The following is a 25,531-nucleotide window of genomic DNA, read 5'->3' as shown; positions in this document are numbered from 1 at the left end:
GTGTAAAAAGAATTTTGTCGATATCTTTTTTTGTTACGAAGGAGATGCACACAGATGATAAACAGTGAATAGGGAGATAACTCTCACAAAGAAAATGGTTCGGCTTAGCAGGGTGAAATTTAAAAGCGGCATAAACTATACAATACAATATGAAAAATATCTAAGCGACATATTGCGAAACAAATATTTATCGCAAGAACAAAATTTGGCGGAAAAAAAAAATAATAATCAGAAGAAAAACAATAAGTCTTTCCACAGAAAAGTGGAAAGACTTAATAATGATGTTAAAATGCATTGTTACCTGGAGATTTGGCTAGAAGTAAAACCAGGTAACAATGCATTTGTTTTTTTCTTCAGATGTCTTGAACTAAATCAGGAATAAGGCAGTTGTTATTTATTTGTCCGTTTCTATGTATGTTGGCGCTTGTTTTTTTGTAGCAGTTACGTGTCTCTCTTCTTATGTTGTTATCCTTGTAAAGTAGATGTTTTTACATTAGTCTGTAGCTTTTGTGACCAGGATTTGTTTCAGTTTAATAGGTCCCTATTGCACAGAGGTATACGACCTATTGTTTTTTTACCATATATATCTTGATTGAAATTACTCACCTTTCCAATTTTTATTTTCAGGACACGTGAACAAGATCATTATAGAAAGTACTCTACCAGATCAGACGCTTTGTAACACTGAATGTTGTTTAAAATCAAAATATGTGTGTAGCCCCAAAAATCATTATTGAAAAATTATAACGAAGGACATTTCAATAAAATGTATGCAAGTTAATATTTTATTGTTTTTTTTTAGAGCATTTAAAGTTCAGTTTCGTTGGACGTGACCTGTATTTACAAAGCGTTTTTGTTGCTAATACGGGAAGATTGTAATTATTTAAGTCTTTATGAGACTTAACTGTCACTTAACTTTTTGACAAATTTAATAAATAAGGAAATATCCCCCAAACTTTCATTTATAGCACATATCCAACGTGTTTTATTATTTTTTAAATTGTCTCCCGTTAAAAGAATAAACTTTTTCAGTCGTATGATTTACTACAATCAGGAATAAGATAGAGGAATTATAGACAATTGTAAGCATCTTTTTGATATGTTGTAATATGTGTGAGCACTTTAGGCCACCTTAGTGGGATTATTCGAGCTCAGTCTTTAGTTTTATATATTATGTTTTGAGTACAATAATTGTCTTTTGTCTTTCTCTTTTTTTCATGGCCTTGACCTTTGATTTTTTGACATATGAGTTTGAAAGTCACTTTGGTAGCTTTTCGTAAATTATTGAATAAATAAAAAACTTCAAAAGCATTAAATCAAAGACATTTGTTTGGTTTTATGATTATTTACATTTACAAACAAATGCTTTGTTTTTTTTATTCATAGTAATTATTTCCATGCAGTATTTGTAAAAGGTCATATTATTAAACAGTCAAAATCATGATATCTTATTTGAACTGAATTCCTATATTCGACTGATATTCATACTTAAATGCATCATGAATTTATAAAAAGGTTTTAGTGAAACAAACCACTAAAACCAATATTAAGTTTATGTAAGTCTAAGTTCACCCTAATTAACCATTCTCTACTAGATTTTCCGTACTTTATTCTGTAGCAGAGAAGTTTGTGTACAAATATCCTGTCGACAGAAATGTGAAACTGTCAACAGAAAAGTTCTTACAATGAGAGAATTAACAAAGTATTGAAATTGCAGATTGGTTAGAATATTATATTATTTGAAACAAAAATAATGTAACGACACTTTACTTCAAGAAAATAATGTAAAGACACTAATTAAACAAAAGACCGAAATGACACAAACATCAACAACTATAGGTAACCGTACGGCATTCAACATTAAGCAAAGCCCATACCGCATAGTCAGCTATAAAAGGCCCCGATAAGACAATGTAAAACAATTCAAACGAGAAAACTAACGGCCTTATTTATGTTAAAAAAATGAACGAAAAACAAATATGTAAAACATAAACAGCGGGATCCCAACTCTCCCCCTAACCTGGGACAGTGGTATAACATAAGAACGAACTATAAAAATCAGATGAAAAAGGCTTAACTCATCAGATAGACAAAAAATACAAGTGGACGTGGCCGGGTACTTATACATCCCGAAACAAAAAGACACAATGAACAGATCTGAGAGAACTCGCAGTTATCTGACAGCTAGTTCAAAGCCACTAACAACTAATAAAAAAATACACATTTTTAAATAGATTAATTGCAACTGATACTTTCTTGTATACAGATAAACTTAAAGATTTAAAGCTTTGTACTTTTTGTAAGGTTTCTAATTTCTAATGAAACCATGGCGCATTAATTTTATGAATATCCAATAACACATTTAATATTATATGGCAATCTTTTTACAAAAATGGAAATAAAATTTTGTGAACTTTACATTATCGAAGAAACACAGTTTTTTTTATCTTCATGACCAAAATGAGACTTTACTATGGAATTCGATGATTTTCATTGCAAAAAACTATATATATAAATGTAAATTGTATGAAGCTTAGTATTGTAGGGCTTTTAGCAAAAATAAGAAAAATCAGGAAAATTAACATTATATAGTAAAGAAAAATGGTACTACACCTTTTTAAATAGTTCTGGGCCCCAGTACACTACACTTTTACTGATAAGTAACAATTACTCATGAATTAAATCATATACATTAACAATTGAGACTTACAGTTTATGAAGAGCAGATCTTTACAAAAATTACATTTTTTTTGGGCAATACACATGTTGATATATGTTATGTTAATATAAGTACAAGAGTGCGTGATTGTTTTTTTCCCTGTTTATTATTATGCTGATATTCATATATTATATATTCACAGTAGAAAAAAAATGTAGTCAATTATTCTTCTTTTGTTTCATGTATCAAACCCTTAGCATTCGGCGTGGTTCGTAGTCGTCGTTGTCCGTTGTCATCATCATCGTTGTCTGTCCGGTGCAAATAAATTCTCCGTTGAAACTACCTAGAAGAGAGACGGAAGATACCAGAGGGAGAGTCAAACTCATAGATAGAAAATAAACCGACAACGACATTGATAAAAAGAAAAAGAAAAAGATACAAATAATAGTACAGAAGACAGAAAAACTAAAGACAAATCAACACGAACCCAACCACAAACTGGGGGTGATCTCTGGTGCTCCGGAAGGGTGAACAGATCCTGCTCCAGATGTTTCAAACGACGTGTTGCTTATGTTATTACAAATTTGGTAAATAGTCTAATTCGGTAGATCAAATTTGTGAAAAGTGAAGAAAGGTATTGTAGTTCGACATAAGAAACATATCCGATATCATCTGTGAAATGGTTTCATAACGGTCAACTAACTGGTGATGGCGTTCGTTAAATTTACGAAGGAATGATTCCAACTTCAACATTTGGGACTCTTGGTTTAATAGCTTCCTTGTGAGTAGCAATCATCTATCAAAGAAGTCATGATAGAAAATACAATATCGTATCAATTGTAAGATATATACTCCGTATGCAGGCGCTGCTGGAATGTTGCTACTATAAATGGAAAGTTCACAATTGGGAAGCTGAAATCATCTCTTTTTTGTCGTAAAGTTTTGTGTTCAACCGATCATCAATGTCAATTTCTAGATGTAAGTCAATATATGAGGCAGACTTGGCTGTATATGTAGTTCCACACATATTCCGACATATCTTAAGCTGAATGATCATCTGAGTATCTAGAATAAAAAAAATATTTTTAATCTAAAAAACAGTGGCCATCGTTGCATAAATTATACATACAGGTAAATACAGTTTTGGATAAAATCTCTAAAACCAAAGCATGTAGTGCAAGTCTAAGAGGAGGTATACGTGTTCATTAGGTATTGTTCTATTGTCAACGTATATTTGTTCCACCTAACAGAAGTTCCAATGGAAACTTTGTTATGAACAATGTCATAATACCTATTCCTGTTAAAACAAATATTCTATACCATTTATTCCGTTAAGAACATATACTGTGTAATTTTTATTCCTGTGGAAATAAAATTCAGAATTTTTTTCCACTTGGAACTTTTATTAAGAAGGAACTTCTATTCCGTGGCACTATCAACCTTGAAAGGAGCAGGTTCAGTAAGACCCCAGTTTGGCCCCAAAATATAACATTTTTACAAAATTGGGAAAATGTAATCTATATTTATTCATTGGAAGGTATAATACTTCTGCCACATAAATATGGGTTGTTTTTGACAATACAATGCACATATGTCGGGTACAAGCATCATTAAGTCATGCTTAATTACTGAAATCTTCACAATTTTAGCACTTTAGTTAAAATTTAGATGTTTTCCGTCTGAAATAAATGATGCAGATGAATCTAATCATCCATGGATGGGTTGCTGCACCTTATTCGGAAATGTTAAGGAAATTTAACAGATTTTGGTTATTATCTTGAGTATTATTAATAACAGAGATAAACTGCAAAAATAATTTGCAAAATAAGAGCTACAAATATGTTAATATGTTTAAAATTGTCAATTGTCCTCTTAAAGTTGCCTTTCGCAAAGTCACTTGTTTCACGACTCACGCCTTTTTTGGGGAGATATACAGTATTGATAGAAAATTAATGTTTTGTTTACGTTACGTACTTGTTGTCATGTTCGCTATGGTTATCTCAATGTTAATGAACTTTCATTCTAGAATATATATTCTTTTTAAATCTTTATAGCAAAATCGGTACAGTTTGAGTCGTAAAAAAAAGTTCCTATAGAAATTAAATTGTCGATAAATACAGAAATGCAACATAAGAATTCTTGTTCTTCGTTGACAATTTTACACTATTGCTTATCATGTTTTCTAACTTAATAAATATTCTTCTTTCAAACAACTGAACCAATTCCAACCAAACACCATCTGAATGATCATTAGGATATCTTGAATAAAGTTTGAGTTTAATTTTCCGTTTCGTTAGAAACACGGCCACAATTGCTGTAAATATAACATTAGCGTAAAATGCAGACTTTTGCTATCTATCAAATACTAAATCATTTATCGCAAATCGGATGTGAGGTTAAAACTTTCATACGGTCAGGGGCTATAAGCCATCTAAAGATGTTCACAACAAAGAAAGGATCTTTAAATATGTTTATATAACCAGAATTGTCAAATGGCCCCAGAAGAAGTTATTGACCTTTAAAGAAATGTTGTCATATTTTGTTCATCTGGTTTGCTTACTTTGAAAAACTGTCTCCGGTTGAAACAATGTCAAACTTGGGCTGAACGAGTTTAAAACTATTTTCTTATGAATTTTGTATTTGATATTCTTGTACGTCACAAAAAAATAGCCATTTACTTACCTCTGGTGAAATGGCGACGATTATATTTACTTCTTACTAAGAAGTAGCAATTTGGTGAAAAGCCAAATGTTTTGTAAAAAAAAAATCAAATTAATCAAAACTTAAACAGATAAAAGATTAAATATTTTTAGTTGTCACATGAAATCTTCAAGACTTCAATTTCTAAACTAAAAGCACGTAAAAGAGGAGATTAACAGAACTAACAGGCAATTGAGAAGTGATATCCAAAAAAAATTTATCATGCTCAATTAATCACATGTCACCTGACACTCTGTTTGGATTGTTTAAAAAGGTACAAATAGGCATTCGTCCGTATTTGTGCCGAAATTGTTGATATTAATCCAAACATTGGAGTTAAGCTTGTTATAAATCAAAGTATGAACTAGTAAAAATTAAAAAGATCGAATAAAAGAGAGATCTTTGGTGGTTTTATGACAGAAAAAAACCCATTCACTATAGTGTCGTCCTGTGAAATAATTTTCAAAGATTCAATCCTGAAAATAATTTTCAAAGATTCAATCCTGAAAATAATTTTCATTGGAAGATACATTCTGTGACAATGACAGTGTATAGTATACGTAACAGGGCTCGGTTAAGACTCTTTTAATTCCACCAATAACAAATTAAGTTAATTCTAAAAACAGAAGATGTGGTATGATTGTCATGAAACAACTGTCCACTTAGACCAAAATGACACAGAAATTAAGAACTATGGGTCATGTTACGGCCTGCAACAATGAGCAAAACCCATACAAAATAACCAGCTATAAATGTCAATCAATTCAAACGAGAAAATTAACGGCCTTATTAATATTCAAAAATTGAACGAAAAACAATTATGTAACACATAAACAACCACTGAATTACAGGCGTTTGACTTATGACAGGCACAAACATACATCATGTGGCGGAGTTAAACATGATAGCGGGATCCCAACCCGCCCCCTAACATAAGACACTGATATAACAGTACAACATAAGAACGACCTATCAAAATCAGTTGAAAAAGACAATGTTGATTCTTCTTGTCGTTCCTGATCAAACCGTTCCAAACTGGTATAATTCTATTTTTTTAATGTTACATATCATTTAAATAAGCTTGAGATTGATTAAATGTTTTCAAATAAGAATTGTATGTCAACCGATATGGAGGATTGTTAAGTTGAATGTATTGCTAGTAAAACGTTCCAATTACTAAATCTTCTAACAAGAAATAGCGGCAAATCTTCAATTCAACTGTAATATCAATGGGGAAAGTGGAAATAGTTGTCAAGCTAATAAAACAAAATGTTATCCCATATGTTTGAAGACAAATCCTGAGATTTTTATCTTGTTATCTCTGAAAAATGTTTATTGTTCAGTTAACATAAAAATCATTTTTTTTAAGATCCAACCTTCAATCTTTAACCAAAAACAGCGTTTAACGTAGAACTAACATTGAATGATCTTGGCAAAGTGCCTTCGTTGTCTACAAGTTAAAACCAAACTTGGGGTTGTACACAGTTTTCTTTTGTTATCTAAAACTTTATCAGAATTTTACAAATCAGTATAAAAATCAGTAAATGATATTCTTTCACTGTAATGGATATAAATTGATTATTTAAGTATCCGTACAAACAACATCATATTGCTACGGCGTCAAAAGTGCTTCAAAAAAATAATTTCTTAGTTATAAACAGCAATTACATGTATATCAACAACCAAATCCTTACTTCAAGTAATGGTGAAGCCAGCTATTTTAGAGGCGGTGTAAATTTATCAGATATAGATACTCATACTCAACATTATAAAGATCTCTACAAATACATACCATCTAAGACTCTTTTATCTTGTAATAATATCAAAATAACTGATTAGTTCACACTTTACGAACCGCAAATTTGGAACAATACGATATTCCTGGGCTTCAATTTTCTAATGGGACTTCCTTGATAGATGGTTCCTGCTTATAAGTCGAAAATAAGGTAATAGCATGACGGCTAAAAAGGACAAACACGTTAAATAAAGGTTTACAAAATACAACATTGCAAACTAAAGACTTAGTAACACATATCACACCAACAGTAGAATGTCCAGTAAGACCTTTTGCCCCAAAATATAGCAGTTTTACAAAATTGTTTAAATGTAAACTTTTATTTATTTATTTGACAGTCTAATGCTTCTGTTACATAAATATGGACTGTTTTTAACAATACAATGCACATATATCGGGTCAGGCTAAATTACTGAAATCTTCACAATTCTAGCATTTAAGTTAAATTGTAGACGGTGTTCGTGTAAAACAAAAGTGGCCGCATTCGTGTTCATCCTTAATATTGAAATTTAAGTTGTATTTTATCATAATACATAACGTATATAAAGGTTGAGAATAAACACGAATGCGGCCACTTTCATTTTTGACAAAAACCAACTAAAACGTGACATTTTCCGGCATATTTTCGGGATATATTTTACATATTTGAGCTTGAATCGGATCGTTTTTAATAACTAAATCAGTTAAAATCTTTCACATCAACTGATTGATTCAAATGAAATAAACACTTATTTGTTTAAAAAGTGGTCAAAATCTTCGTCAGATGAAACTGACATATGAGGCTAAAATCGGTCCTTACCGGACCTACTCCTTTGGATATGATATGAATAGCTCCGCAAAGGTTATCAATATCTTCTTTATATGTGGTATCCGTCGTTTTGCTCATGTTAGTACAAAACAATTGATATGTGTTATTCGGTTGGTCATTTGTAAGGGGGAGAGGATGAGATCAATATGTTTAAAAACATTGAAATATTTTCGTTTTTATCTGTGAAACAGATATTGCATAACGGGCAACCATCTCGTAGTGACTTTTGTAAATTTTTAATTAGAATTATTTAATTCAGAATTTAATTAAAATTAAAGTAGATTTCAACTTCATCACTGGGAATAATGCATTCAATAGCTTCATTGTAAACACAATAGGAATGTATATATAAATATACAACATACAAAATATATATATACTATATAAATATACAACTCGTCTAAACATCAACCCAACAATGTTAGATCTGTAAATTTGCTTTCGCAAATTTTTGGTTCTTCCCTCGCCGAGATTCGAACCCATGCTTCTGTGATATCGTGACACCAAATCGCCTGCACTGCAGCCGTCCCGCTAGACCACACGACCACCTGGGCTCTCAAAAAAAGAGCTTTCGGTGGCCATATGTTACCTTTCCACGTCAGTTTTAATCTAGCGGCGTACTACAGTACATGATATATAAGGCATGAAGATGTTATTGTTACAGATCAGCTAAATTATCTATAGTAAAGGATCCTACAAATTAATGTAAGATACAGTCACAGAAAATAATTATATTCATAAGTACGTCTGAGTCAGTGACAACCCTACAACAGATGTATCCATCGGATCGCCATCAATGATGGTGATACATGGCTGTGTACATAATGTATATACATCTCGTCTAAACATCAACCCAACAATGTTAGATCTGTAAATTTGCTTTCGCAAATTTTTGGTTCTTCCCTCGCCGAGATTCGAACCCATGCTTCTGTGATATCGTGACACCAAATCGCCTGCACTGCAGCCGTCCCGCTAGACCACACGACCACCTGGACTCTCAAAAAAAGAGCTTTCGGTGGCCATATGTTACCTTTCCACGTCAGTTTTAATCTAGCGGCGTACTACATTACATGATATATAAGGCATGAAGATGTTTTTGTTACAGATCAGCTAAATTATCTATAGTAAAGGATCCTACAAATTAATGTAAGATACAGTCACAGAAAATAATTATATTCATAAGTACGTCTGAGTCAGTGACAACCCTACAACAGATGTATCCATCTATATACTATATAAATATATATATTCAGTAAACAGGCGCAACTGGATGGAAGGTTGCGTTATATAAATGCTTAATCTCAAGTAACATTATTGAAAAGTTCGAAACATCAAACAAATTTTAGCAAGATATTTCGTGCATGGACCGGCAGACTATAACGATTCGGCTGTAAAATAGCATTTATAGCTGACTATGCGGTATGGGCTTTGATCATTTTTGAAGGCCTTACAGTGACATATAGTTGTTAATTGTTTGTGCATGTTGATCTTGAAGAGAGTTGTCTCTAAGGCAACCATACCTCATGGCCTTTTTAATTTTTTTTTATATCTAATCCGTATAACACAAAACATAATTTTCGATAAGATATGAATTGATAATATCTTGAATAAAGAGCCAAGGTCTGTTTCTAGTGAATTTTACGACAATGCTATAAAATTGGAAATTCAAATGTGTCTTCAAAGTAAATCTCTTGAATAAAATAATTAATACGCCATTGTCCAAAAATTAATTGAAAATAAGTGAACGGGAGAAAATGGCAGATAAAAGATTTGAAAAAAAAATTAATATTTTTGGATAATTCAAATGCATCTACTGGTACTGTTTTAACGATCCACAATAAAGTACAGTTATTTTTGTAAAATAAACAACATGTAGCCTTGATATCTAGATTAAGAAGAATATTTTTCTATTTGAAATCTTTTGTCTGTATGTGATTATGATTTCCTTTTTATTTAATGTATGCTCTTAGTACTTGAGTCTTACGTTATCTGTTGTTTGTTAATAAAATTCTATCATTCAATCAAATTAACATGAAGATAAGACGCAAAACAAATGATATGGTGAGCCTACATTCATCTTTTGAGATTAAAAAACTAACTATACTAACGTGCTAACTATTTATGTATGAAACTTTGCCATAGTAAGCTTCTACAAAACAGATTTCAATATCTTTTTTTTAATTTTGATCAAATACAAAAATATGGACAGTATTATAGAAAATTCTTATCGTACGAAAAACTCTGGATTTCCATTAAAAGAAAAATCCTGATTGCATACAAAAATCTAGACACTAAATGAAAAATGCTAATCGCATGAAAAAACCTTGACAACATTGTAAGGAAAATTGTAATCAAAAACATGCCAAAAAAACACAATTCTATTAGGGCACTTCTTACTGTGACAGAGAGGCTCATTTTTATTGTTAACATACCGTTCCTACATAAGTACCATGTCCCATGTCCACTGTTAGACTGATTTATTGGTTAAAATAAATTTGCTGTATTCATGCTTTGTTGGCATAAATCTTATGAAAAAAGAAAAATTAAAGACAATTATGTTTGGAAATAATTCTTAAAACCCTTCAAATGGAGGCCAAATATTCACTGGATGGTGTTTTGTAATCAAAAAAGAACGTAGAAAGGGTTGTTGTATGATGCTTTGTAAGAAAAGGGACACCACATCTATATTGTAACAATTGAAGACCGCACAGTATTGAGGCTCAGTAAATTGTCATAATTTGTGTGCTTTGTATCTGCTCATTTTTTCTTGTTATTTTTTTTTTCTACCCACCTTTTTATTGATAAATCTCAGAGTGTAAAACTCGAAGATATAGTAAATGCCAGCATTTTTTTTTTTTTAAATATCTAAACTTTTGTTTAGTATATTTATCAAATGATATAAATGTATATGAGGGCAAATCTGTTCTAAATCATCATATTCAAATAGATCCTACATTTTGTTTAAAGTTATAATGAATTGTCAGTACCCCGTCCTTCTATTTCAGTTTTATTAAATCTAGGTAATTTTTCTCTACTCTATAAACTTTTTGACTCTCATTTTCTCAATCTATATTTAGGACTTATTATTCTCTATTTATTTTGTACATTTTCTCCATTCCTTATATTTTTCGCCTCTCTAATCTCTAATCTCTATTCTCTAAACTCCAATTCATTCCCTTTTAATTGCATGAACAATCAGTTGCACAAAGGGTGTAATTCTGTTTATCGATTGCTCAGTCCGCTGATGTACGCTTGCTTGAAAAAAAATGTAATACGGAATCGACCCAGTTGTTGGTTATGTTATTATACATTTAAGTAATGACGTTATTATATATGTAAGCAAATAAACGCCGTGTTCGCTATTTCTACCTAAACTCGGATTTAATAAACATATCGGTTTTTAACATTAGTTTTCAGATTATCAAGTTACCTTTGCCTCATATTACATTGGTAGTCAGATATACAAAATTGCGTGAAATCAGAATCATAACGCGTTTTCTATATATATTTCAGATTAATTAGTATATACGATTTATAAAGATTTTCCTACTTTTATTTTGGACCATCAGTAATGATGATTTATAAATAGCCAGTTATGTTGAAGTTATCTTTACAAGTATTCAAATTCAACATCATGTCATGTACTCCAAATGTAATTGTTGTTGGTCGCGCGTTCTTTGGTTTACCCATAATATTTCCGTGTTGCTAGTCTAAGTATAAATTAACGGGAAGCTGGACATAGTTTCATTCATTAAATTAGAGATATATCGTTAAGTGCACAAACTGATGTGACCATTAACATGGCAGAATTACAAATGCAGAATTATGAAGAATTTAGACAAAAAGAAGATGTCACTTACGATGAAATTAAGACGATCAAGGAGAAAACTGAAATGAACCATTTGGTAGTAAATCCAAAGATCCAGTGGTTAAAACAGTTTTTTCTGATACTGCTAATATCTGTATTTTCTGCCGGTGTTGCTTCGACTATAATGTATTTAACGGTGTGTGGTCAGTCAGAAATTAGAGGTGTTTCAATTCATATGCATGCTTTATACTTATTCATCTATAACAGAAATTTCTACAACAATAAATTATCATTTTAAAGATGAAGTTTTCTTTTTTTAGGTCTAATATTTAATATTTAAGGTAGTAATATTAAATGACCATGGAAGTACAAATCTGTTTTGAAAAATAATAATTTTTGCTTTCGTGACGTCATTTGGCGAAAAAAAAAAATTTTAACAAAATTTTCATAAATCGACAATTTTAAAAACAGAAGTTCCCACTTATGATGCTTACCTCTCATTTAAAGGTTAAGACACTGTTTGTCATCATTTGTTTTTAAATCATACAATTTATTTGTAAGTCAAAGTTCGGCCCCACAAGAAATCGTAAAAATGTATACATTATCAATTGATTTACCATAGACAATATATGTAAAGTGAAATTAAAAAAAACGGTAACAATCTTAAAACTTATCCTTAAGGTTCCAAATTTACATTGTGCTGTTTTCATATCTAAAACATTGATTTAAGAGGAAAAAATATATTTTTTTTTGCATTTTTTGAGATTGTAAAAAACACTTTGTTTACCAAAATTAAAAAAAAAACATTATTTTTACCCATTTGTTTCAACATGAACATAAATTGAATAGCATATTGAATATTTTTAAACAAAATTGAAAATTCGTTTAGTACTTAGAAAATTGTGTGTCGATTTTTTATCCAACTTTCTGCAAAAATAATTTGCATCCTATGATCGGTTACACAGAATTTAGTTACTTTCCGACAGGTTTTAATTTTCATTATCGTATGTGCATACATTGCAAATGAAAGCTTTTTGAAATGGTGTATCTCATTTTGTTTCATGTTTAAGACTTTTTGATAAATTTTATTCCAAAGTCGTGTATCGTTACTTTTGTTGATTAGTATATATCTAAAGGATTTAAACAATATTCTCAAAGCCATTGTTCACCCATTTTATAATATCATTTTTTTCTCTATGTTATATCGATAAACACATTTGTAGGAAGTTTAATATAAATTTGGGACAAGACAAGGGAAATAGCTCAATACAACAATTAAAAGTGCAATTGTTTAGCTTTGAAATCTAATTAACGGTTATATGTTTGACGTTCAAGCTGTAAAAGTAAATTGAACCAAATCAAAGCTATTAATTAGGTATATTCGACACAACTTAACATATAGCTTAAATTGGATGTGAAAACAACCAATGAGCGGGGGATAAGTCGTAAGGGACATTCAAATGGTTTAAAACTTTTTAATTTCTGAAGAGAAAATACCGCCACAGGAATGCACAAGAAGTACTCAGGAATGCAAAATATCGAGAGTTTGAGACAGCGTTCCTATAATTTCTCCTCTCTTTCAGCCTTTGTATAGAAAAAAGCAGAAGAAACTATAGAATACAATTGTTAAACCGCAGCAAACAGTTTTAATATCTTAATTTATTTATTTTGATCTCCAAATTGGGCCAAGGATATACACTGTATTCCCTGGTTTGAAAAGATTCTTTTTTTTTTAATTATAGCTCAATTAAAGCAGTTAACATTGGATTTAGTTGATATGAAAAAGCAGATAAATGACAGCACAGATCAAGGTAAATATGAATTGTTATATTGAATAAATATATGTTCTTACTCTGTCTAAATTCACCGTTTGATGAAAATATGTGCAGACACTTATTTTGATGAAATCCCCTTATCATATCTCGAACAACAGATACTTGGACCACTTCAAAAATAAACTTATCAGACATACCAGGGTTCATGTGAAAACGTGCACTATCGAATTACATTCGAGAATACATATTTCCATGACGTGGAATTTGAGAAAAGTTCGCACTCAAGTGAAACATGAAATTATTGTAAACTTTCTGGAAACAAAAATTAACCTTAATTTATAAGCGTAAGTAGCAAGTGGTATTTTTTGCTTATAAATGCGTTTTAGTCATTGTTTTATTTTTCAATAACTCTTACAAAACATTTGTTGACCAATGCAGTCGAATCCCTCTGGCTTCGAAGATCAATTAAGTTTTTTTTTAGACAAACAAGATGTAAACGCCAATTAAACCAAATCCAAGTACTTAACAGGAATTCGTCACAACTCAATAGGAATCGTTGATTGACTGTTAACATAACCAGTATTTTGTTGTTGATGAAGGGTAAGGGTTGGTAAATTTTTTTGAAACTATTTTACTTTAAAAGAAAATGACACAGTAGCGCACAAGATCGATCCATGGGTGCAAAATTTTAGGAATGGGGCGCAGCGTTCAATTATTTGTTTTTTTAAAGACTGTGTATGGCAAGCACATTATAAAATCTGTACATCGTTATCGTCAAGTCGCATGCAGCAAACAGTTTTAATATCTCAAAATGTTATCCATTTTTTTTTTTATAATTTTAGCTCATCTCAAGCAATTAACATTAGATTTAATTGAAAAGAAATTAAAAGATGTTGAAAGAAAAAGCGATATGAAGGAACATGAAATGGAAAAGCGATACAATATAATATCCTCTAGTTTACAAAAACAGATTAATGACAGCACAGATACGGGTAAATATAAATAATTATAAAAAAAAACCCAGGGATTATATATCCTCTAGCTGAATCCCTCGTTTTGTCCAACTATGCACTGCCGTCTTTTTAAGTGTAATCAGTTTATTATATCTCAAACAAAGGTACCTCATGAAAACGAATACTCGCATTAAGAAATTACGATGAAGAAAGGAATGTAAACGTGCGGTTAAATTAAAAATATTTCTTTGTGAACAATTTCATATATTTTATATCAAATTCAAGTAATAATTCTTCAAAATTTTCAGCCGAGTCAAACGTTATACTTAGACTCACAACATGTGTATGACATATTCGATTGGAAAACTATTATAACCACAAAACATATGAAAACGCTAAACTGTTAAAGCGAGGTCAATTTGATTATTTCAATTATAATTATACAATTTGAACAATTCAATAAGAATGACATTGTCCAAGCTATGATTTGTAAATAGAAAGTTGCATAAATAAAAAGGGCACTTCAGCGTCATCACATGCATCTGCTACACGCATACATTCTTAACAGAGTTTTATATACTAGTGTAACACAAATAAGTAAAAAAAAATCTTAATCATTTAAATAACTGGTCATCAAATTATTTCAAGTGTATCTATAACGTGTATAACATGTGTATAAAGACATTTGTTACAATTTAAACAAGACAGGGACAATAACTCTTACAAAGCATTAAGTGACCCCTGCAGTCGAATCTCTCTGGTTTCGAAGTTCAATTAACAGTTTTTTTTTTACAGACAAACAAGATGTAAAAGCTAATTAAACCAAATCAAGTACTTAACAGGAAACTTTCACAATTCAATAGGAATCGTTGATTGACTGTGAACATATCCAGTATTTAACGAAAGAGTAAGGGTTGGTAGATAATTTTTGAACTATTGTTTACTTAAAAAAAAATGACACAGTAGCGCACAAGATCGGTACATGAGTGCAAACATTCAAGAATGGGGCGCAGTGTTCATATATTTTTTCCTGAAAGACTGTGTATGGCAATTAACTTATAGCAACTGTACATCTTTACATCTTTACATCTTTATAATCGAGTCGCAGCAACAAGTTTTAAAAGTCTCAAATGGAAATCAATTTGATCTTTTTAAATTTAGCTCAGCTCAAGCATTTTACATTGGATTTAATTGAAAAGAAATTACAAGATGTTGAAAGAAAAAGCGACATGAAGGATCAGGAAATGAATAATCGATACAATGTTACATTCTCTAGTTTACAAAAACAGATTACTGACAGCACAGATACGGGTAAATATATATGAATCATTAGAAAAACTCAGGGAATATACTTCATCTATCTGAATCCCTCGTTTTGTACTTATATGCACTGGCGTCTTTTTAAGTGTAATCAGTGTATTATCTTATTTCTTCATATTCTAAGTTTCACTTGACTTAAACCCATTTTTGAAAGAGTTTGATTACTTGAAATGCACTCAATATTGAACCAACGTTTAGAATATGTTATAATTTGGGTAAAGGGGTTGATAAACCTAAACACAATGATTTACAAACCATCACAATAGTTAAAATATTTGATCATATTCAAATTATTTTTGAACATAGAATAATACATATTAGGTGTGGGTCTTTTGAATCTATGTAAAGTTTGAGAGAATTCTTTGAAATTGTCTGGTATGAAATAAATTCTGGTGAGATTGGTTTTAGCTTGAAATCTGTCAGACTCACAGGAAGGAAAGGACAATTGTAAATGAAAGGAGAATATTTTCGGGAGAGTTGGTGATACATCAATTATGCATCGGATAATCTTTACAAAGTAATTAAATAGGTTGTTAAAATAACTATAAAAACTAAATTCGGACAGTATATGATGACGACAATAGACCAATTAACGACTATTCAGGCCCTATACTCTACTCGTCTATATGTAACCTACAAAATCAGTTAAACGACAACACGTACCATGGTTAACACGACCTTTATAAAGTAAAAAATCACTAGTTCGATACCTGTTATCATATTTATCAAGCATTTCCACTCTTTTATGCATTATAATGTTTGCTATTACATTGACTGATTCTATGAAATATTCATCATTTGTTGTCGTCTTTTTATTATATTTAGGTGTTACGGATAAAAAAATTAATCACCGCCTTTATTAATTATATCAAATTTTGAACGATTATTTACGTTTGAAGTTGGATTCATAACAAACTTGACATATATATATATATCAGTATTGTTAAAACTTGTGACACAAGAAGAAGGCCATTTGTTGAGCCGAAATATTTGTCAACACGATTTTATAACAACATTTTCGTTTAATAACACCTTATATCAGTTCCGTTGTGCAAATCTTTAGACTGATATAATTTTTTCCTTATCTGCATAGTATCGCCTATTCTAGACGATCCGGTACATAGTAAATTTGCTGGTTGGTCCTTTTTATAGACTTTTATATATATATTATATATATATATATATATATATTACAGTTAATTGCTATTAATAAGTATTGCTATATGCATTTTATTTAAATGTATTATCAGTATTTAGTTCTAATAAAATCTTAAATCAATCCTAATTCTATCTCACTTTGATAGTTTTTCATATGTGACGTCATGCTGTTTCTAAATTTCATTAATTATAAATTCAAATGTGACATAAAGATTGTGCCGTTTCGCTCTCGTATGTGACGTCACATTTTTTTTAGTTACGTTGACGCCTGGACTGATTCGGTTATGTCTATTCTGTGTTAAACTTTAATAGCATTATGTATTCAGGTTCAGTTTTCTTTAATTAGTTAATAGTTCAGTTTCATTATGTATATCTATTTCATATTCATTTGTTAAAATATACTGTTTGCAATAGCATGAATTGTTCTATATATTTAGGATGTTCTTATCCCGGGCATAAAAAAACAATGCGTATTTGGCAAAACCTTTTCAACTTTTGATCTTCAGTGCTGTACAACTTTGTACCTTTTTCACTTTCGATCTTTTATATCTTCACTGTGTCTAAACCACACCGGCAGAATTTGATCGGACTCGATGGTATCTAACATCCGGCACAATGACGGAACATCAATAGACAGAAGAAAGATAGGTTTCTCCTTATTTTCTTATTTTTTTAATGATATCGAAGAATATATATACATATAAAACTATTTTCTATTGTGAGATGCAATATTTTCTACAACCGTTCTATATTAACGGAGAAATAAGTCAAAATGCATGTCAAAATGACGAATTGAGTGAACCTTGCCTCGAAATTGTTTAATTTCTTTTTAAATTGTTCACATTGTACGGAAAGAAAGGCACGGGAAGATAGATACTGACACAGAGATTGCAAAACTAGTCATTATGAGCAAATCAATACTTGTATTTATGTGTATGGAACGAAAGAAATGGGTCATGTCAAATAAAAATACACCGGTTTCGTCATTGTTATTTACTACACAACACCCGGTTTCGTCTATATATATCACCCGGTTTTTTATATTTTTTTAAAACCAACAATTTATGAAAAGCAACGTTAACACGGATCTGAACATTGTCTTTCGAAAGAATTTAAATATATATGTATTATAAAGTAAACTTGGCGTGTTTACATTTATTTACATAGGTAATTATAGTACTACACATTTTCCTAATGAAAGTCGTATCCGTTATTTCACTGATCATCAAACTAATTTTAAATGGAATATAAATACTCAATAGCAAACACTGATATCTAATTATTTTTTTAACATTAACATTATGATATTTTTTTATATAGGTTTTGAGATACATCGCAGTATGTGACCCCCTTTTTTTTTACAAAGAAAACCTAAGTAACGCTTAAAAACTAAATTTAAAACATCACCTTAAAGTATGCAGAAGTTAAGATTTATATTACTAAGAAGTGTGTAAAGTTTGATGCAATAATGATAAATCCTTTTGAGATATGGCGCGACATGTTAAAAAAAACACACTCCTGTTTTACTTAAAGTTCTGTAACTCAAAAAGATTTAATTTGATTTTCACTAAAAGGTTTACAAATCGTTTGACCATTTCAAGAAATAACTTTGTTAAGTTTCATGAAAACTAGATAAGCTGTTCTCTAGTTACGGTGCGACATGTTTACGCTGGACAGAAAGATAGACGGATAGCTAGACGGACGGACGGACGGACGGACCGAATGACTGATAGATGGAGGAACGGCCGGATGGAAGGACGGACGGACAGAAGGGTGTATACAATAATACGTCCTGTCAAAATTTGGACGGGCGTGTAAAAACGCAAAGAAATGAAAAAAAAATCGTAATTAAAGGTCAATAAGTTTTATAAGGATATCGGCCAAGTCGATTTATTTGTATATTTGTCTGCCTTGTCATTTTCCTATATAACTTTTATATATATTTGAGAAAAATGTATAGAAATCGATAAAAAAAAACTTGATATTCGGCATTTATTATAATAAACATAATCCAACTCACATAATCCGATTTCCCGGGTGTCCCTGTTTTCTCATTTCTTACAATATTTTAATTCGGTATACACTTTATAAGATAAGTGGCGAATCTAGATGACGTATAAGTTGCACGCCCCGACCCCACCTGCGGTTGCCAAAACTATATTGATTCCTTATTTAACGATTTTGTAAAGCAAAAAATAGTCAAAATATTGTTCGACTCGCTACGCTCGGCGGTATGTAAAAGTTGTTCGAAATACGCCCACTTTGAAATAAACTGAATCCGTCTGTCCGTATATATTGTCAAAATATATTGACCAACGTAAGTGTACGATCATCATAACACAATGGCGACAGTACAGACTCGTTTTTTCTAATAATGTTAACAAAATAATTATTATTGAATTTTATCGATGACCTGAGACTATTATACTAATTTGTACATAGCAGTAAAGTTACAATTAGTGATAAATAAATTTTATTTTAATGCATGGTAGTTGTAATCCTACATTCATTTTCTATGTCGATTATGCATGCATATACATTTGTCTTATTATCAACGTTTATCCTTAAGAAGATTTATTTTTAACGATGGAATGATTAGATTACTTATAAAGGTGTCCATTCTTTAGTGCGAGAAAATCACATATCAATTGTGTGTTTCGATTTTTAAGACCGTAAACTTTAATTTCAAGTTTAAACATGTTCAACATATTTTCCCACAACTCATATAGAAAACGCATATTAAGAGAGCTTTAATCTCAATATGCTGTTAAAAAAAGTTCGGAATGCAAAGTAAAATTAAAATATTTGTGTTCTGTAAGAGTAGGAATTTGCTTATTATTTATTTGAATCTGAGACTCATATAAATAATAAGCCGCTGTCTGGTGAACGAACTTGTTTTCGAACGACCCACAAAACTCCTTTTGAACGCTGAAGTTAAATAATCAATTATAATGTAACGCGATTATGATTTTTTTTATTTGACCAAACCGGGTTATGCATTTTGAAATCTATGACGAAACCGGGTTGTATACATTGACGAAACCGGCAAGTTCCATTTTGACATGACCCATTTCTTTCGTTCCATACACAGAGTTACAATTATTGAGATGCTCATAATAACTAAATTTGCAATCTCCGTGTCAATATCTATCTTCCCGTACTTTTCTTTCCATACAATGTGAACAATTTAACGAGAAATTAAACAATTTCGAGGCAAGGTTCACTCAATTCGTCATTTTGACGTGCATTTTTACTTATTTCTCCATTAATATAGAACGGTTGTAGAAAATATTGCATATCACAATAGAAAATAGTTGTATGTGTATTTATATTCTTCGATGTCATAAAAAAATTAAGAAAATAAGGAGAAACCTAGCTTTCTTCTGTCTATTAATGTTCCGTCATTGTGCCGGATGTTAGATACCATCGAGTCCGATCAAATTTTGCCGGTGTGGTTTAGACACAGTGATCTTGGCGTTATGTATTCGGGTTTAGTTTTCTGTAATTAGTTAATACCTCAGTTTCTTTATGTTAACTCTTTCATATACATTTGATAAAATTTACTGTTTGCAATAGCATGAATTGTTCTATATAGTAAGAATGTTCTTATCCCGTGCATAAAAACAATGCCGTATTTGGCGAAACCTTTTCAACTTTTGATCTTCAGTGCTGTACAACTTTGTACTTTTTTCACGTTCGATCTTTTATATCTGGGCGTCACTGTTGATTTTTGTGTGGACAAGGTGCGTTTTTGGCGTATTGAATTTTAAACCTGATGCTTTTTGTTATCTATTAATCATGTTTTTATTTGTCTAATATGTTCTCCTATTTATTTGTATTGTAGTCCTGTAATATTATGTTGTCATCTCAATGTTATATTTAGCTTTGCCATTAAAGTGCGAGGTTTGGCATGCCACAAAACCAGGTTCAACCCACCACTTTTATTCCCCTTTAAAAGTGTCCTGTACCAAGTCAGGAGTATGGCCATTTTTATATTATTGTTTGTTTATGTGTGTGTTTTTTGAGATATTGAGATAAGACGTGGCACGGTACTTGTCTATCTCAAATTCTTGTATTTGGTTTTCATGTTATATTTGTTATTCTCGTGGTGTTTTGTCTGATGCTTGGTCCGTTTCTGTGTGTGTTACGTTTCGGTGTTATGTCGTTGTTCTCTTATATTTAATGCGTTTCCCTCGGTTTTAGTTTGATACCCCGATTTTGTTTTTTTGTCCATGGATTTATGAGTTTTGAACAGCGGTATACTACTGTTGCCTTTATTCATGTACAATTTTTCCGCACCTAATAAGATATTGTTTAGACATTAAAAGACTATCGATTTTCATTTAACTTGTAACCCAATTGCTTTAAATGCGGAAAATAACTGAAATTACTACTGTCAGCCATATAGCCATGCATTCGTGGTTTTTTAAAACATATTTAGTTATAGTGGATTGGGAAACAAGTTCTTGCAATTTATATTAATCCTTTTTTTACTTCGTTTCGATTTCCTTCATTTCCTTTTTCTTCGTTTCACATGTTTGTACAAATTAATGACATGAGTGTTATGTGTTAAAGGTTTTGGATATTGTTGTTTATTTTGTCGTAAATTTTTGTTTTGAATTTTCAAAAGAAGATAAAATATATTGATATTTCAATTCTGTTTTTTTCTGGATATTAGATATTAAGAAAATGATTTTTAACGAACCCGTCAATTTACATTAAACAACATCTGTTTATATTAATATTGAAAGTAGATCGGTATCTATACTATTGATGAATCTTAAATAAAATTAAGAGATCAGCAAGTTTTCTTCAATATAAAACAGAAGATGTGGTATGATTGTCAATGGGACAACTATCCACAAAAGACCAAAATGACACGGACATTAACAACTTTAGGTCCCCATACGGCCTTAAACAATGAATAAAGCTCATACCGCATAGTCAGCTATAACAGGCCCCGATAACATGGATAAGACAATGTAAAACAATTCAAATATATAAAAAAATGAACGAAAAACAAATATGTAACAAATAATCAAACGACAACCACTGAATTTACAGGTTTCTGACTTGAGACAGGCACATACATAAAAAAATGTGGCGAGGTTAAACATGTTAGCGGGATCCCAACAGTTTGTTCTTCCATTGTTACTAGTTACTACATACCTTTTAGACAGCATGCCATTTTGAAAGATATATCATACTATAAAAAAACATTTTATTTCAGTTGGTTTTACAGCATTTGGATTAGGCTCTGGTTCAAGATCACATGGGTACCAGTTGAAATTCCCTGTCATCACATCCTCCATTGGCATATCTAACCTTTCATCGATGAGAAATACTGGGACGTTTATATGTGAGAAGAAAGGACTTTATCTTGTGATTGTTACAGTAATGGTTTGTTCTAAAAGTGATTCATTTTTTCGCATTTATAAAAACAAACAGCTATATATGGAATATTTTATTGGACGTTCGGATTTATTAAAACAAGATTGTCATTCAGGAACAGGAACAGCTGTTTTTGAGCTTAATGTTAATGATGCTTTGAACATAAGAAATGCTAATAGTGATGTTGAATTGTATGAAGAATACTCATCATTTTCCGCAGTTAAACTAAAATAAGCATGTTTTAAACGAACACAAATCAAATGAACTGACTGTGAATTGATAATAACAAAATTGTATTCTTAAAACCATGATGGTACTTAAACAAAATATATATAAGTGTAAACATTAACCAGACGACAAACTGACAACAGAAAACTAATAATATGACGAACAACCTGCAAAAAGATTTGTTCATTCAACTTGATACATCAGGCATGGTTGCCTTTTTGTTAATAAGGAAAACAACATCTTTTTTTATAATAACTAATCTATAAGGCCAGTACAGATCCCGATAATGCAAATAACCTTTATATAATAATACCGTTCAATTATTTGTTAATTTGCATTTATTATCTTTGAACATCTCCTATCTCAAGACTTTTATTTAAATACTTTCCGAAACATTATATATATCAAAATGTTCATATACAAACATCAAAATATTGTGTAACGAATGAAAATGAATACAGGTTAAAGCAATTTCAGTTAAAAAACTTATTTTTGTTATCAACATACAGTGGACATTAATTCACAGAGTGTATCCCATCCTCAACTTTATTCAATGTACATTATAAAAATTTTCTTAGTGTTCTATTTACATAAATTTTACTAGAACACACCCGCGAAATCGCGGGCATATATAGCCTGTGAACTGTTGTAGGAAGATTTTTTGTAGAATATATTATGTATGGAGAATTTCATAAAAGGTATCAAAAGCTCTCTCCCTTTTTCCCAAGTCCGATATTTGTTTCCTTTTTGTTAAATTCAATTACTTTCGTGTGTCTGGCCTCAGACCACAATTATTCTTCTCCATTGCTACAATGCTTCTTTTGGTAAAAGTCAAATCAAATAAATAATTGCACCGTTTCAAACATGAATTAAATATAACTGCTGATATATAGACCATTATTAGTGTAATAAAATATGCTTCTAGGACAATTCTATCAGTGCTTTTTCTTATGAGAGCCTTATTAACATGCCAATGGTAGGATATGAATTATGTATAAATCACTAAGACCGACTAAAGCTTATTTGAGGGGTGGTCTGAGGGGTTCTGATCCCGAAATCGAAAAATATTTTCCCGGATCCTGTAAGGATCAAACCCCAATCCCGAGCTTAAAAACCCGATCCCGACGCCTCGAAAAAGGTCCTACCTGCCTCTCATCTCTACCTTACTTTCATTTTTGCCAAATCACTATTTTCCCCTTTCAATAATAAATTTGTATGTTCTATTTGTGGGCATAATGTTTTCTAGTCTAAGATTCCGTGCGTTCGGTCGTCCGTCCGTCCGTCTATCCCGCTTCAGGTTAAAGTTTTTGGTCGAGGTAGTTTTAGATAAAGTTGAGCATTATTATTTTAATTTATCTATGCAAGTGGTATGACCTCTTAAATAGTAAAAATTCAACGAAACGGAAGAGAGAATACAGAGAGTCTCTATATACTAAAGTAGTATAATCGTAGTTTACATGTAGATAGACGCGAGAAGTAATTGTCCTCTCTAATGAGGTATAATAGTTGGGATTCTTGCGATTTAAACACCATGCTAACGCTCTAAATGGCTTTTATCCATCATACGATTGGTTGTACTTGTGTCACATGTTTTACTTATTTTAATATATATATGCAACTGGTATGACCTCTTAAATAATAAAAATTCAAAGAAAACAGAAGAGAGAATACAGAGAGTCTCTATATATTAAAGTAGTACAATCGTAGTTTACATGTAGATAGACGCGAACAATAATTGTCCTCTATAAGGAGGTATAATAGTTGGGGTTCTTGCGATCTAAACACCATGATATGGAGAACGCTCTGATTGGCTTATTTATTTTTTCATTTTTATTATCTATCATACGATTGGTTGTGTTTCAAACCGGAAGTCTTGACTATGACTAAAAGTCAGTCCGATGACGGAATCATATCCGGACTCCTTTTTTGTCGTTTTTCTCCCAAAATAACTCAATCTGAATAATCATAAGAATGGATGACAAATGCGGCAATGCATGTTACCCATATGACATAGAGACATGATGATTGATTTACTGTGGAAGAAAGAGAAGCGACACCCAAAATGAGGTCTTCTCGTTTAATAGTATAGATTTTACAGTAGTATACCGCTGTTTGAAATTCATAAATCGATTGAAACAAAATCCGGGTTACAAACGCAAACTGAGGAAAACACATCAAACATAAGAGGAGAACTACAACATAACAGAAGCATAACATCAAAATGTAACACACACAGAAACGAAATATATAATAACAATGGCCATTTTCCTGACTTGGTAAGGGACATTTTAAGAAAAAAAATGGCCGGTAGAACCTGGTTTGTGGCATGCCAAACTTTCTGTTTTACGGCAATGTTAGAGTTACTGCCTTAAATGATAAGCTTTGATGTTTGGCAAATTCTATACATACTGTGAGTATACTATTTTTACTGTCGGCTCTGTTTATAAACTTATCAAATTCCTTGCTGTTATAAAGTAAAACTTGTATTTTTAACTTCATTTTATTCCGAGTGCTTACAGTGTAGTTATAAATAATCAAATTTTATATGTAACATATCTGATTGGCTGAACTTTTTTTACTATTAGCTCAAAGAAATAATGTTGTCTAGTGACCAGACTTAATTTTCTAGATTTCTCATTGAAAAAATGAAATTTTAAATTAAATTATAAGTAATATTTTAATCTGTCCATTCGAAATAGCATTGTTGATTGGTGTTTCTCCTACATAGACAGAAAAAAGGTATTACCTTAAATCATCAAATATAATTTATCTTTAAAATGGACATTATTTCAGTTAATTTCATTTATCGGGATATATTTACGATCTCGTCCAAGATGTGCTAGATTTTAACCCATGACTAAAATATCATACACTTTGTTCGATAAATGTATTCTTAGGAGTGCACAATTCAATTTACCAGAATAAAATGTAATTAA

This window comes from Mytilus edulis, chromosome 11, assembly GCF_963676685.1.
Source record: "Mytilus edulis chromosome 11, xbMytEdul2.2, whole genome shotgun sequence".
Taxonomy (NCBI): domain Eukaryota; kingdom Metazoa; phylum Mollusca; class Bivalvia; order Mytilida; family Mytilidae; genus Mytilus; species Mytilus edulis.
The sequence above is the reverse complement of the archived record's forward strand: the minus strand, read 5'-3'. Positions refer to the sequence as shown.